Genomic DNA, 14886 nt, shown 5'->3' with positions numbered 1-14886 from the left:
TGCTGGAGTTGCATCACCTTTGGGATTTGTCACACCTGTGGGGACATCTACTCCACTCACTCTAGATTTTGCTCAGCTGTTCGTAGGTGGCATCCTTATGGGTGCTACTCTGATAGATACTACCCCGGTCGGTACACCAGATGTATAGCGGTCTCCTGGATATGCCTAGGAGCCTGGTCGGGTGGGAGCGGACCCATCTTAGGCATACCCCTCTACCTTGTACATGATAGGTCAGGAACCATCATCATGAATGTTGAGGGGAGGAGGGTGATGACTCACATGAGAGAGTTGTGCCAACAAGTTTTTCGGCACGTCTTGGATCATTGGAAGAACATACCGGAGGGGAGCAAGGAATACATAGTAGCATCCTTGCATGAGGAGTTTCCAGTGCTAGCCGCAACAGATAGGTTTTCTACGGGCTGGATGATGGAGTGCATGCGTGCACATATGCCACACAGACGATCCGACACACGGAAGGTACTCAAGAGCGGGGTCGCAAAGCCCGAGTGGCTAGACGCGGACGACTGACGCCAACTCAGAGAGGAGGCTATAGATTCTCCAGGATGTTGGTGATAGCAGGGTGAGGCAGCAAGGGCATGACTAGAGGTCGGAGTGGTCCATCATCTTGGCAGTGGTAGCCATGGGACATATCTGGAGGACTTTGTAAGTTTTTCTTTTGTTTTGCTTTCTTATTTTTTTACAATATCCTTTGTACTGACAATCATGCTTCTAACAGTTTTATTTTGTTTTATTTGTAGCACTCCATTACAAATCACAATCCCACTGGCCTTGAGACTTGATATGCAAAGAGGCATGCTCTCACTACATTGATCAACTGATTGTATGGACACAGCGGCCCTGTAAGTTACTCATCTTTCTCGTTCATAGTTACTATGTTTAATTAGAATGCATTATTATATGGTGGACTAATGTGTAGCTGTTTTTTTTTTTTTGCAGAGTCCATTCGATGCTCCTTTGCTACGGGACGAGGTTTCGAATGGTGATGATCTATAGCTCGCCCTTGGATCCTTGGAGTTCACACATCCTTCTTTTTTGGTCACGTGATCTATGTAGACATTTTCTATGTAGTAGTAGTATCTTGCTATGATTGGTTTGCTTTCATTATACGATCATGTATTTATTTCATGTATCAGTGTTATGATTTAAGTACACTTTGTCTTTATTTACACGAGCATTGTACACATTTCTAAAACTATTTTGTATGGCCCAAATAAAGCACATAGTGCCATATGTGGCAGGGCGGCTTGCTACCTTAGCACAATTTTTTTTCCCTATTACCATCGTTATTAGCGTCACAAATTTATTGCATGCGCCGCTATTAGCGCTGCAAAATGCGTCTCAAAGTATCATTATTAGCATCATTATTTGCTTCGATTTAAATGCGATGCTGATACCAATGCAAATATCGAGGTTGATAACGACGCTAATACCGACTGTTCTATGGCGTCGCCAATAATGACACTTTTTGCGATAATGGGGGAAATTTTCTTTATTAACATTTTTGTCACTTTTACAATTGGTATAAGGCCTATATCTTGTAGTGACTCCCATTAGCTAATTCTACTAGTCCCTTTATTATTTTATCAAATTCTAGTTTCTGATATTCAAGAAGTTTGAGGGAGACAAAGCAATATGTACCTTCGAAATCAATAAGAAAAATTTCCTTTTATTTTTCAGTTTCACTACAAATTCGAATAATAAAAGCTCTAAGGTGTTGATTAGAAGAAATCATGTATCTAAAATAGGAGAATCTAGATACTTACATTTTTCATCCACTTCCTCAATCGTCATGTCCATCTCAATCTTCTTGTGGCTTGCAATGAAATGTTAATTGCCTTATTTGAATATTTGAAAGTATGATATCCTTGCTCCCCACAGCGGTAATAGAATCCCAATCTTCTTGCTCATCCAAGAAATTACAGATCTTCTTACCATCAAAGAGGTTATTTCTTCTTTTGATTGTTTTTGTTAGAGATATTCTCAATTGGGACTGGTGCCTTTTGAGAACCTTGTATAGGCTCTCTTGGCAAAGTATCTTGTTTTCTATTGTAGTTGAAATTCTGTTCACGTTTATTCTTTGAGATAATATAATAAGAACTTTGTAGACAATATCCTTTGAAAATAATCTGTGGACTAGAGAAAATTGCTAGTTTTCTTTCTTTGTATTTTTGTATATTTTCATAATTTTATGCCTTTGCAACAAAGTCAAGAATACCAATATATCATGATCCTTTTACTTGATATCTTAAGGCATCCTTCAATACTCCAATGAACTTGGTTTTTAGGACATGTCTAGTCACTTCAATAGCATATTTATGGAGAGGTAAATTTTTTTCTTTAAAGTCATCGACATAAATATCATGCTTATCCTCTTTAAATTGCTTGAAAATTTCCATCTCCTTTTTCATATTATAGTGAGGATAACAATACATTTTCTCTATTTGTATACAAAACTCTTACCATGTGATAAGAGCAACGTAAGTCCTAGTTTATAGATAGGACTTTCACGACACCTTTGCCACATTGTGTAGTTGTTGAATCATAATCTTGGCTTTCAATTCTTTAGAAAATTCCTACAGTGCAAAGAAGTCAACTTCAAAAGATCTTGCTCTTCTCTATGTCTGCAATTTTGATCAAGGTTGTTGAGGTAGCTCTCTAGTTGTTCTGCCCATGCCAGTTATATTTTGTTTCACCTCCTAATCCACAATGATCTCGAATGTCTTTTCTTCTTCGCTCCAAGGTTTCCATCTTCAAGAAAATCAATATTGCTTTGATACCACTTGCAATATGACTAGTTATAGTTTGATAAAAAACAACACAATTTTTGATAGAGAGACAAGTAGACAAAGAGAGAGAGAGATATAAATTTGCATTATAGTTTGAAGAAAATAGAGGAGCAGCAAATAGCACAATTAGAAATTGCCCTCGGACGTGGAGCTTGATCCTCTTGACCACCTGCGAACTGATTTCATGTACATGAAAAGAATCACAATCTCACTCTCAATCTCAGTTTTGCTCTCCTAATCTCAATTGCAATCACATTCATCATTTAGTCTCAATTTTTTGAAAAGGGATATTACAATTTGTTTAGCTTTTCTGTCAAAATGACTTCATGTGTCTAGAATAGGCATTTCCAAGAACATTACATTTTCCAAGAAAAGCATATACCAAAATTGACATGATCCTTCCACATCATCACTCACATGCAAACCTACCAAGAACGAAAGGAAAGCACAAAAAACATGCTATATTCTTTTTAAGTGTTAAATTTTTTTATTTTTCATTTTCAAAGACTCATATAATCAAAATGGTGAAGAGTTTGACCGATCCTATGAGACAACAAAATATTTTCTTTGATCTCCTCTTCAAACTAAGTGCGAGGAATTTTGACCAAATTTTTCTTCATTTGATCACAAATTAGCTTGCAAAACAAGTCTTATAATACCTAAAAGTTAGAAACATTTTGACCAAAATTTTACCATCACCAAAATTTGTTAAAACACTTAAAATGACTTAAAAATCATTTCCAAACACTATATATAGACATGTCAAAAAAAGTTCAATATGGTTTTATTAGAGCATATTACATGAGGTGATCTTGAAAGGAAACCTTGTGCACTCTCCTTAAGGATATTATCTAACCTAGAAGTACTAGTTGTGTGGTGCTTATGCTACACAACTAGGAGATGGATGTAATGTTAAGCAATATCAAACCTATTAAATACAACTGAATGAAGGTGGTTCTTATAGTGGAGTTTCGAGTGACAAGTTTTCTGAACACGTAGATGTGGAGTGTCCTACTCTTAATTTGGCTTGAATTTGTGAGGTTGGGAAGATTTACTAAAGTGCTAAGGATCCAATTGATGAATCGGAGGCATCAAACACCTCTATCTTGAGGTTTCCTAAGTGTAGCGCTTAGTATCTATGCTTACATAAGGATGAAGATTTTTCTCTCTTGTATACTTCTATAGTTTTTCTTTTTTTCATTTCTCTCTCTCTCTCTCTTTTATGGATATATTTTAATACTTAGGAAGTGGTCATAGGGTTTGAGTAATGCAAATTGCACTTGTTATATAATATTTTACTAGGAACGACACCTAGATGAAAATTTGTGGAAAGGAGCGTGAATATCAACAAATGAGTGAACTCTTTGCCCTGTCATCCATAAGCTTGAGATGATATGCTGGTTGTAATGTTTCTTGCTTAGAGAGATTAGCCTTGAAATGGTAGCTTGGTAAAATCAAAGATCTAGAAGTTGAAAAATAATGGTGGTAGTAGTTATTCCTCATATGCAATTATCTATTTTTAGAATAGAAGCATAAAGAGGTCAAGGTAATGGCATGCCACTAGGAAAGCTAAATTTGAAAAATATTTAATTCTAAAGATGGTAAATGATGGTACTAAATCCCTTGGCTAGAATAAGTAGGTATACTTAAGAGTCATTGGCATGGATGCCTAATATCTTTGGGAATTTGAACGTCCCATGCCCACTTGGATCAAATGAAGAACCATGCTACATTAGATAAGGACACAAATCAAATGCATTGTCTCCTTCATGATGTTCACATTAAAGACAAACCATGCATTGTCATTTTTATGTAGAATATTCTCTCCCCATGCTAGTTAATCTCCATAGCTATCCTTTTACCTAAGCACATATTTTGCCCTCCAAAATTTATCATCCTTGTCTACTCTTTCAAACTCCTTGCTATCAATTTTTCTAATTGTGAAGATGCTTACGTTGATGAGCCTATTAATTGTGGAGATGGATAATACCCTCTTGAGGTTGTGTGCATTCATAACATAAAATATTATGGGATTATTGGCCTTGAGTTTTGCCAATTGAAATTTCTAAGATTGCACTTTAAATTATTTGGACCCATTAAATTTTTGTAAATCTAAGGTGTTTAATTTGACACATTCGAGGTTGAAGGCCTTAGTGTTTTTAGCACGTGTCTCATAACCTTTCATTTAGGTTATGGCCAATTTACACTAGCCTCCTTACCAAATTACTATTCATTATGCTTTTGTCATGTATTGTCATGGCCAGTGTCCTTTTGATCATGACACTAGTAGTAGTGAAGGCATTCTTTGTGGTGCTAGTTTTTCTTAAAATTCATATTTTTCTTCTTTTGGATTTTCACTAGAACTTGATGCACCTCATCAAGTGGGTCAAGAAATACCACCATCTCTTTATATTGGTGTGAAGTCACGGAAAGTACTAGAGAGTGCCTACCCATGTGTTAGACAATACATTAGATTGAGGCAAGTCAAATTTTTTGTGGTTTGATCAAGATGAAGACTATCTGACCTAAATTGTGAAGAAGTATCTCAAAAAATACAATGAAGGAACTCCATAGACTCAAAGTGTTGGTTTACGGTGAAGCTCTCAAGGCCCATGCATATGCAAATGTGTCCCAAACTATTATAATCAAGATTTGAGAATCTTTTCCATATTCTAGGTTCCCTCATCATCTATTGAGTTCTGCATTAGGAGTATGAGTTGTATAGGGTGTATTGGAGCTAACTTTGGATGATGGACAAAGAGTTGTGCAAAAACACAAGTATGAGCTTTGTTCAAGTTATGTACTAAAGAATTGTGGATGTATTTTTATTAGAAATTTTTCCTAATTGTTGAGGGTCCTCCAAAGGTATTGTTCAAGTTACATGCTAGTATTTTTATTTAAAAACTTGTTTAATTGTTGTAGGGTCCTATAGAGCTATTGTTGTACCAAAGGCACATGACCTAGCTACCAAGGTTCATAATCAAAGTCCAACTCTTTAGAAGCATTCAGAACGGTGTCGAAGGGTTCGTGAAAGCAATATCGCATCCACAGAGGACTTTGAATAATTTTAGGATAGAAAACCAATCAAGTGAATATTGTGTGTTTGGTTCAGACTTCAAAATAAAGGGTGAAATCTTGTAAATTCAAGTATTTGTCCAGCTCATCTTATGAGATAATTGACAGCTACAATTGAGGCTCCTATAACAGAAACACCAAGAAACAAGCCCGTTTTCTACCTATGATGGATGTCATGAATATGATAGAACCTCCATTATTGCTCTATTATCAACTGTATAGGCTATAAAGGATGTGGTTGAGAAGCTGAACATGGATGAATACAGGATCTGGATACGTAGCTCAGAAGCTCCTAATTCACTCAAGAAGCCATGGCAATAACATCACAGAAATGCAGATAAGTTCACTGCCAAAATCAGTAGCACTTCTGGCTTTGTTGAACTTAGCAATCTCTAGTTCACTGGCACTTTCACTACAGTTATCACTGTCACTGCCACTATTGCTATCAATGCTATAACTGCCACTGTCACTATCACTGTAATCACTCCACTTTCAAGGTAAGCAATGATAAAGCATAGATATTGCACAAATTCTGAAATTATCTCTTTACACCAATCCCTGGAATTCTTTATTCAAGGCTTCAATGAATTTTGTGAAAACATTAAGTTCGCAATGTCTCATGCAGCTTCAACCAACTCCTGGAACATCTCAGCAAATCCCGTTTCCTGGTTGGCTGCTCTACCAATTTGAATTCCATAAAAATCAGCAAGTCTTGCAGTCTTGGCTGCAACATAGTCTTCAGTGTCTCTATTTATAATAGAGCATCCTCTTGATCACTGCCCTTCATCAAGACAACTTGCTTCATAGGAAATCTGTTTCTTTTGTGTTTCAGAGCAACAACTGTTGTGATTGTTATTACTTAGATCTTCCCAGAAAGCTGATGATGGCAATTCAAATACAATTGCTCTGTAATCTGCACATCTAGAAACATCACAACATTTACTCTAGAAGTTTTGCCTTTGCTTTGTCACCTTCTTTTGCTTGTCGATGCCGTCGGTATCCCGATTTGTCCTACGTCACTACTCCCCGTTTGATATGCATTGTCTCGTGCCGTTTGCCTGCCGTCTTCTGCAGCCGCTATCTCTGACTCCTTCATTCTCGTGTCTCTTCTTCATCTTTGTCTTTTTCCACGTGCTCCTCCGTCGTTGCAAGCTTCTACTTCTCCTTCGTCTTCAACTCTGACCCGGTCTGCCAGCTTCGACGGTCCATCATTTCCTCCGATGTTCGCCTTCCGCCAGCATAATGATTCCTCCACTCGGTTCTCCACAGTAGCCTTCGTCGTTCTTCTTCTCACCTTCGTCACCCTATTCACAGCATCATACGCCGAAGATTTGATGTAGTCTTCCTCTCGTAACTGTCCTCTAATGTCGCAGAGCTCCTCGGTTCGTCGTCTTCACTTTCGTTCCGTTTCTTCTCAGTCATAGCAGCGTGTGCGGTTTCTAGTTCCTCTGACTCAGCAACGTTGATTCCTTTCTCCCCGCTCACAGAACCATTGGGAAAGGTTGTACGTGATTCGTTTTCACTCAGTCTCCATTGCTGACTTTGTCTTCAGCTCCATCGTCTTTGTTTTCTTCTGCCGTCCTCCTGTCCTGAATTCCCTTCTGAAATTGTCGAGCCTCCCTGTGATTAAAAAAATTTATTTACTTTCCTTCTTTTCCGTAAATCTCCTTCGAAGTTGCAGAGATCCTTCCCTCGATTCGTTCCGTAGCTCCCCTGTTCTTCTGCGTTTCCTTCCCCTCTCCCGATTAGCATCGCTTTCATTCCTTATTACGTCCTCCTTCTTTTCATTCATCTCCTGTCGATCCTCTCCTCTGTTTTTTCCTTCCTTTCCTTGAATTGCCGAATCTTCCCTGCTTTTCGAATCAGCTTTTTCCCCCCTTTGTTTTTAGCCACCCTTTTCTTTTTTAATACACACGCAGATTGTGCCTATCAAAAAGCGGCCTCCATCTTTAGCAAATATAAATGGAGAGCGACAAGGATAACACAATCCCCAGTCAAAGGTTGGCATAACATGTACACAACTTGCCCCTTCAAGGCAGATTAAACAGTGTTGTACTGCCACCTGAAGTAACACTATTACTTGTCTTAGGGAAAGGGTCCACCAAAGCAATCAAGACGATAAGGCCTATAGAAGCCGAAACATGCTACTACTATGCGTATCCGTCTCGGCGAAGTGGGCAAAACAAATACCAGCAACAACAATGTGCACCGAAAAACCCCACCTCGCACACACAATCTCACCAACTGTATGTGCTGATGATACCTTCCGTTTGATTTCAATGGCAAGTACTCCAAAAAGGAGCACCTGAATTGTCGTCTCACTCGCATACCAGAAAGGGCCATTGACACCATACTCCCATGTAACATTAGAGCTTTGCAAAATAATAGCTGCCCAAGTCCACTATGATACAATGACACTCGCAATCAAGCCTGTCTTGATGCTCCTACCAGCTATATTGCACCATTCTGAGGTGTGCTAAACATCAAGCAAGCTCCCACATTTGGCATACATATCCACCAATGTACTTCGACTTGCATCTCTTGGAATTAGTTTAGTACTTCCTCACAAAGCCCATAATCGGCATATCTTGAAATAAGTGTAGCCCATGAGATTGCATCTCGAGTTACCAATCTACCAAAACTCCCTATTCTTCTCCGTCTTGAGCATAGAATGAAAGAGCAAACATAACAACTAAGTATATACAAAGTATCAAATCACACGCACAACTTTTGGGTGGTTTTCACACCTCGAATGCGCAGCAATACGACATCCACCCCCTCTAATCTTGCGCATCCTCCGGATGGGCCAACTACCCATGATCGTTATCATCACGATCCACAAATAGATCAATCTCTTCATTATGCTTTTCCGGTATATCAACAAGATTATCAGTCATATCATCTGTCTCTTCCATTGGAGTTTCTTCTCGTTGCTCTTCTCTTGCAAATTCTTCTAATGCATAATCCTCATCATCTCTTTTCTTGAAAATCTTCATTCTTTTTCCAGCAATAGGCACTCTAAGCACTGTCCCATCCAATTTTGTCAGCTCATATGTTGCATTATCAAAAACATGTCTGACTATGTATGGCCCAAACCATCTTTTCACCATCTTCTGAAGTGTAGTATGCTGATTTTCAAGGCTGCTATCGAAGACCAATACCCAATCTCCCTCTTCTATTGCTCTAGGCTGCAAGCGATGCCTGCTGTCAAACCTCTCCTTATTCCTTAGTCTAGCAACCTTCAACCTGTCAATCGCTAGCTGAATATCCTCTGGTCTCCTCTCCAACTGTCGAATCCGAAGAGCTAAGAGCTCCTCTCTCGTCAAATCCTCCTGCCAAGGTAAAACTGACCAAGTCAAAGCACAAGTCTCAATCAGCATAACAGGTTTCTGTCCATACATCAACTCTGCAGGCATATATCCTGTGGTAACACTGTGAGTCGTACAATCAGCCCACAAAGCAAATGGTAGAAGTCTCGGCCATTCTCCAATCCGTCCTCTGCATTCTTTGGCTAATGCTTTCACTATCGGCGGATGCCCTCTTTCACTCTTCCCATTTCCCTCTAGATTGTATGTTGTGGTTAAAGCCAACTTGATTCCTAGCTGAGAGAAAAACTCCCTAGCTTCATCTGCATCCAATTCACCACGATCCGCAGTGATCTTACCCACACAACCATACATGCAGAAAATTTCCTCCAATAAGAACTTACACACTGCACTAGTGGTCTTCGTTCTCAAAGATCTGCCCTCAACATGATTGGTAAGATCCTCTCTAGCCAAAACAATGTACCTCATCTGCCATAGACCCATAGGCATGGTAACCAAATCAACTACCCACTTATAATGAATGCATAGCGAATAGGTTGGATGAAGCTCATCTCGATGACGCACTACCGAATACATCTGGCAGTCTCTACAAGTCTCAAAAAAGTGAGAAACATCTCTATACATGCCTTTCCACCAATATTTCTCCTTGATTTTCTCATAAGTAGCCCACACTCCTCTATGACTAGCCCAAGGACTCTCATGAAATTCCCTAATCACCTGTAACTGTGTCCCTCTATCGTAGACAACCCGCAAAGGTAATCCGCCTCTTTTCTTCAAATGCTTCCAAAGAATCCCGTCCTTAAGAAAATAACCATAAGCTTTCCTTCTGATCTTCTTGAACTCTTCATCTGTCCATTCATCTCTTTTGCTTAGTGTACTAAGGTACCTGCCAATCTGCAACCAATCTCCAACATAGAGTTCTTCTATGAAAGCCACAATATCATAGACATGACAAACATGATCAACCATAGTGGCTAAAATTTCTGCATCATCCTCTTCTGCAAGTAGAGTCTCCTCATCATCATATCTAGCTCTAGACAACATATCTGCCACTGGATTATCCTTCCCTGCTATGTGTTTAAATTCCGGATTTAAGGATTTGATGTATGCAATCCATCTCAACATAGCTATATCCGGAGTAGAGCAACTCGTGATCATACCAATCAATGGCAAGCAATCTGTCTCTACCACAACTGAAGCTCCAATAAAGTACTCCTTGTCACATTTGAGAGCCGTGACAATCCCCAATAGCTCCCTCTTGATTTGCAGATATCTCCTCTGTCTCTCGTTTAGGACTTTTGCCCCAAACTGAATAGCATACCTATTTCCATCTGCATCATCTTGACCCATAGCCCAACCTATGCCAATTGGACTAGTGTCAACTGTCAATACAATAGGCTTTCCACAATTATAATCCGCTTTCCTGAGAGTAGGAGCATTCTGCAATAACTTCTTCAATTTCCGCATGGCTCTAGTGTGGCTCTCATCCCAATAGAATTTCTGCCCCTTTCGAAGCAGCTGATACAAACAATCTGCTATGTGTGCAAAATGAGGTATCCAAATCATATAAAACACACAAGCTCCAATGAATCTCCGTACCTCTGAAGTGGTAGAACAATACTCCGCAATCTTGCCTATAGCATTCACCTTATCAGGTGACGGTTTCCTGCCATAATATCCACACATATGCCCAACAATGACAACCTCATTCACTCCAAAAATAGATTTTTGCCCTGGAAGTGTCAAGTTCACTTCTTCTAACTTGGCCAAAATCTTCTCACATGTTGAAATATGATCAGCCACAAAATATCTGTATCCCTGCTCATTTAGACTCTCATTCTTCTCTTCGTCTGCACACCCCTTAATGGGCACATCATCCAAGAAAGGCATGGTAAGCTGAGGTATGTAATCACGAAGAACCTTATGCATGGCATTCATCATATGCGCAACAGAATTAGTGGCACCTTGAGGCAAGGTATACATCCTGACAAGCCCAATAGGAGTTCTCATGGTGGTTATGTCCCTGCTTTCCAAAGCTAGCTGAAATTGATCATATCCTGAATACAAATCACCTAAAGAATAGATGGCACGTCCAGCAAATGCCTTTGCAAACTCATCCACAACTGGACCTATACCAACATTCCTGATAGTAACTCTATTCACTGGCTGCATGTCCTGAATAAATCAGAGAGTACCATTCTTCTTTGGAATTGTAAACCACCTGTTTGAGTATGGTGCAGATGAAGGCTCAAGGATTCCCATCCTGATTTTCTCATTCAATAAATCAATCAACTTTGGCAAGTGTGCTTTAGGCACTGGAATAGGTCGGAGATTCCATGGTATATGAGAAATAGTAAAAATGACCATAGGAGCAACAATATCAGGATTCACACATCCAATCTCATGCGGGAAAAAAGTAAATCCCCTTCCATGTCGCTCAAGCATATCCTAAAAGCATTGCTTCTCTATGGGTAGCAAGAAATCACAATTTCCAAATTTTCAATTCAGCAAGAGTCTCTGCTGAAAATTTATGATCAATATGCTCCGAATTCCTCAAAATTTGCTGTTTAGCAGCCCTCTCTATTTGCTGATCATTGTCAGGTAGAAGCGGTACAGCAGCTGGCTTCACCTTCTTATCCACAGTTTTGTATTTCGTGTCAACCCTGGCTTCATTATGCTCTTCTGCATTACACATATCTTGCTGTAAATCAGCAATTCTGCACTCCAATGACTGAATATCCTCAGCCCTCTGCTCTATGGACTGCACAGAAACAGTCCTAAACTCTGGATGCTGAAATATTTCAGCAGTAAACTCTGTTGGCTGAAAGTTTTCAGCCCTCTGTGTCTCTGAAAGCTGATCATAACCAGCTGGAAACTCTGTTTGCTGAATTTCTTCAGCACTCAACACTATTTGCAGAGTTACCTCAGCCTCTGACTGAATCTGTGACACAAAATCTGCAATTTCATGAAACATGTCCAGGGACTGCACTAATACATTACTGTGACAAATCTGCATATCAGTTTTCAGCATATCTCCCATCTCTTTCATCGTATCTGCACAAATCACACTGTCATACATCCCATCTATATGCTCATCATCCTCCAAAATTCCTGCATTTTTCAAAATTTTCTCCTTCCTGCATATGTACTGCCTGGCAGCTCTAGGCAACCTAGAAGTCTTCTGATAGCTCATCGAACTATTTGCTGAAATCCCAACAAAATCGGAGGAGAAAACACCGCTGCCAGGAGGCGAGAACTCCAATCTCCTCTGCTCTGTACCACCATCGTCTCGTAAAACGGCGGTACCTAATGAAAACTCGAATCCCTCACAGTGGGCAAAAGTGCATCTCTGAGAGTATCCCTGTTTCTAACATGGTTCACACATACAGTCATGAACTGAACTACTCTCATGCCATCTTTACTGTGAATCCGTGCATAAGCAGAACCATCATCCATTACCTTTGTTTCCACGCGCATCTCTGTGATGAATGACTGTCCAAGAATTATGGGATAAGAGCATGAATCCTGCACAAAGAAATGAAAATCCTCCTCTACATCACCAATAGAAACCCTGACACTAGGACAGGCAGCATATAAATCACCTGCAGTGTTATTGGCAGCTCTCATATGCCACCCATGCTCTACATCCATAGGCCATCTGTTACTCTCATAAACTCCACGAACTATGAGATTAATCTCTGAACCATGATCCACCAATGCAACATAAGGCACCTGTTTCTCACCAATCTTTACCATCGACTCTGTAGTTGCCCTAGCCCAATGGCTCCGCGAAAAGTGACTACGCGGTATCATGACAGGCTCATCAATTTCAGCATAATGCATAGGCTGGACCCTCTTCTCTACCTGTGGAAAAACAGAAGCATTCTCAACCATAACCTCATCCTCATTCTCATCCAACTCCCCAATCAAAACTCCCTGTGTATCAATGGTAGACAATGCATGTCTTTTCCTCTTCAGGACCTCCTAAAACTGATCCTGAAACTCTCTTTTCGAGATGCCCAAAACCTCAGAAATAGTGAAAGTCACCTCACTGCCAAGTATCTTGTCATTAAAGATTTTCTTCATGTTTGTAGATGTCTCAATATCGGACATCAATCTAAACCCTGGCTGCTTTCTCTCTCTAGGCTCTTGCCTCTTTTCTCTCTTTTGAGCATCTTCCATTTGTCGATCTGGCTCTGGTCTTGAAGACGGTCCTGCAGTAGGTGGAGTAACAAACTCACCCCCTCTAGTCTTCTTCGCTGCACTTGGATTTTCTTCATCCCTCTTACGCTTCTCCTCAACAAGTACATCTGCTCCCTGAGACTTAGCCAAATAAGCATAAATAGAGTACCTGTCAACAGGCGAGTCCCAACCTGTCTCTGATCTGATGCTAGAGCCTGCACTAGTCAAAACGGTTTGTTGAATTTTCCCCTTGTTTGTAGTCTCCATAGCATAAGTCCATAGTGCTGACTGAGTCTCTGATCCCTTCTCAATCTGGACTCCATATGCAGAAGCATCACCTCTAGCTGTCACATAAGAAGTACACGCAGCCATGTCATCCACTAACTTCTTCATTCCACCTTTACCAAAGTTGGTAGCAAGTGGAGCTCCTGTCTCACTCAACCAAATCTTACCATCTTGCCCCTAATATACCAAATTCTTCCTCCTTGCATCCTGAAAAGATTCACAATCCCTGCAATGCTGATGGTCCGTACTATCGCACCAAATACATCTCCGATCTCTCCTAGGTGCACTAGGAGCACTCCTAGGTGTAGTAGGAGCACTAGAAGAAGTAGTAGGTGCAGTCGAAGCAAATTGCTCCTTCAACTTTCCCACCAACTCCGCTTTGACTGACTCCAGTGTCAAATCTGTTATGCCTTTGATAATGTCATCAAGAGAAGTAGGCACCGATGGAGCGGATGGTTTTGGAGCAGAAGGTGTAGGCATCGGTCGTGGAACATGAGGAATAGGTGGAGTGGAAACAGTACGCACTGGCATAGGCCAAGAAACTGGCTGAGGAGGAGAAGAAATAACAGGGATAGAAGCAGGCATAGGAGCTGATGATGGTGTAGGTGTCATGGAACCATTCTGTAGGCGAGTCTTCCATATCCTTCTCTTAGTCAAAGTCGAGACTGCATCCTGAGCATCCTTCCAATTCGTTTTAAGACCCATAGGCTTCGTGCGATCCTCAAGAAGCTCACCCAATTCTTCTTGAAGAGCAGGATCTGCAGCTTGCAAGAAAAGCTCAACTTTTTCAACATCCAATGCTCTTTGTTCAATGGCATCAAGCTGACTATACTTCTCTTCAAATTCTCGAATCAACTCTGAAGCAGCTAGACCTTTGTTTGGCATGTAGACCCACTCTCGGAATGTCCATCGAGTAGCCATACCAAAGTCCTCAAGGAAATATTCTTCTTTCAAGGCCTTCTTAAAATCTTGCCAATGTGTATTTTGAATAAAAAGATCAGTCACTTTTGCCCTCAAAGCGGGTGTGACAAGACGAAGGAAGTACTTACTCATAAGTCCAGCTGGAACTCTGAAAAACCCCATCTTGATCTCATATGTATTCAAATATGCTGAATCATTACGGCCGTCAAATAGCTTCTTCTCATTCTCAACTGCTTCAATAGCCTTAGTCGCACTGTTTGCATTCTCTTGTTCCGAATAGAGTTGCCTTT

The sequence above is a fragment of the Lygodium microphyllum genome, chromosome 25 (assembly GCF_053477565.2).
Source record: "Lygodium microphyllum isolate KBCC chromosome 25, Lygodium_microphyllum_v1.1.10, whole genome shotgun sequence".
NCBI lineage: Eukaryota > Viridiplantae > Streptophyta > Polypodiopsida > Schizaeales > Lygodiaceae > Lygodium > Lygodium microphyllum.
This window is presented reverse-complemented; position numbering follows the sequence as displayed.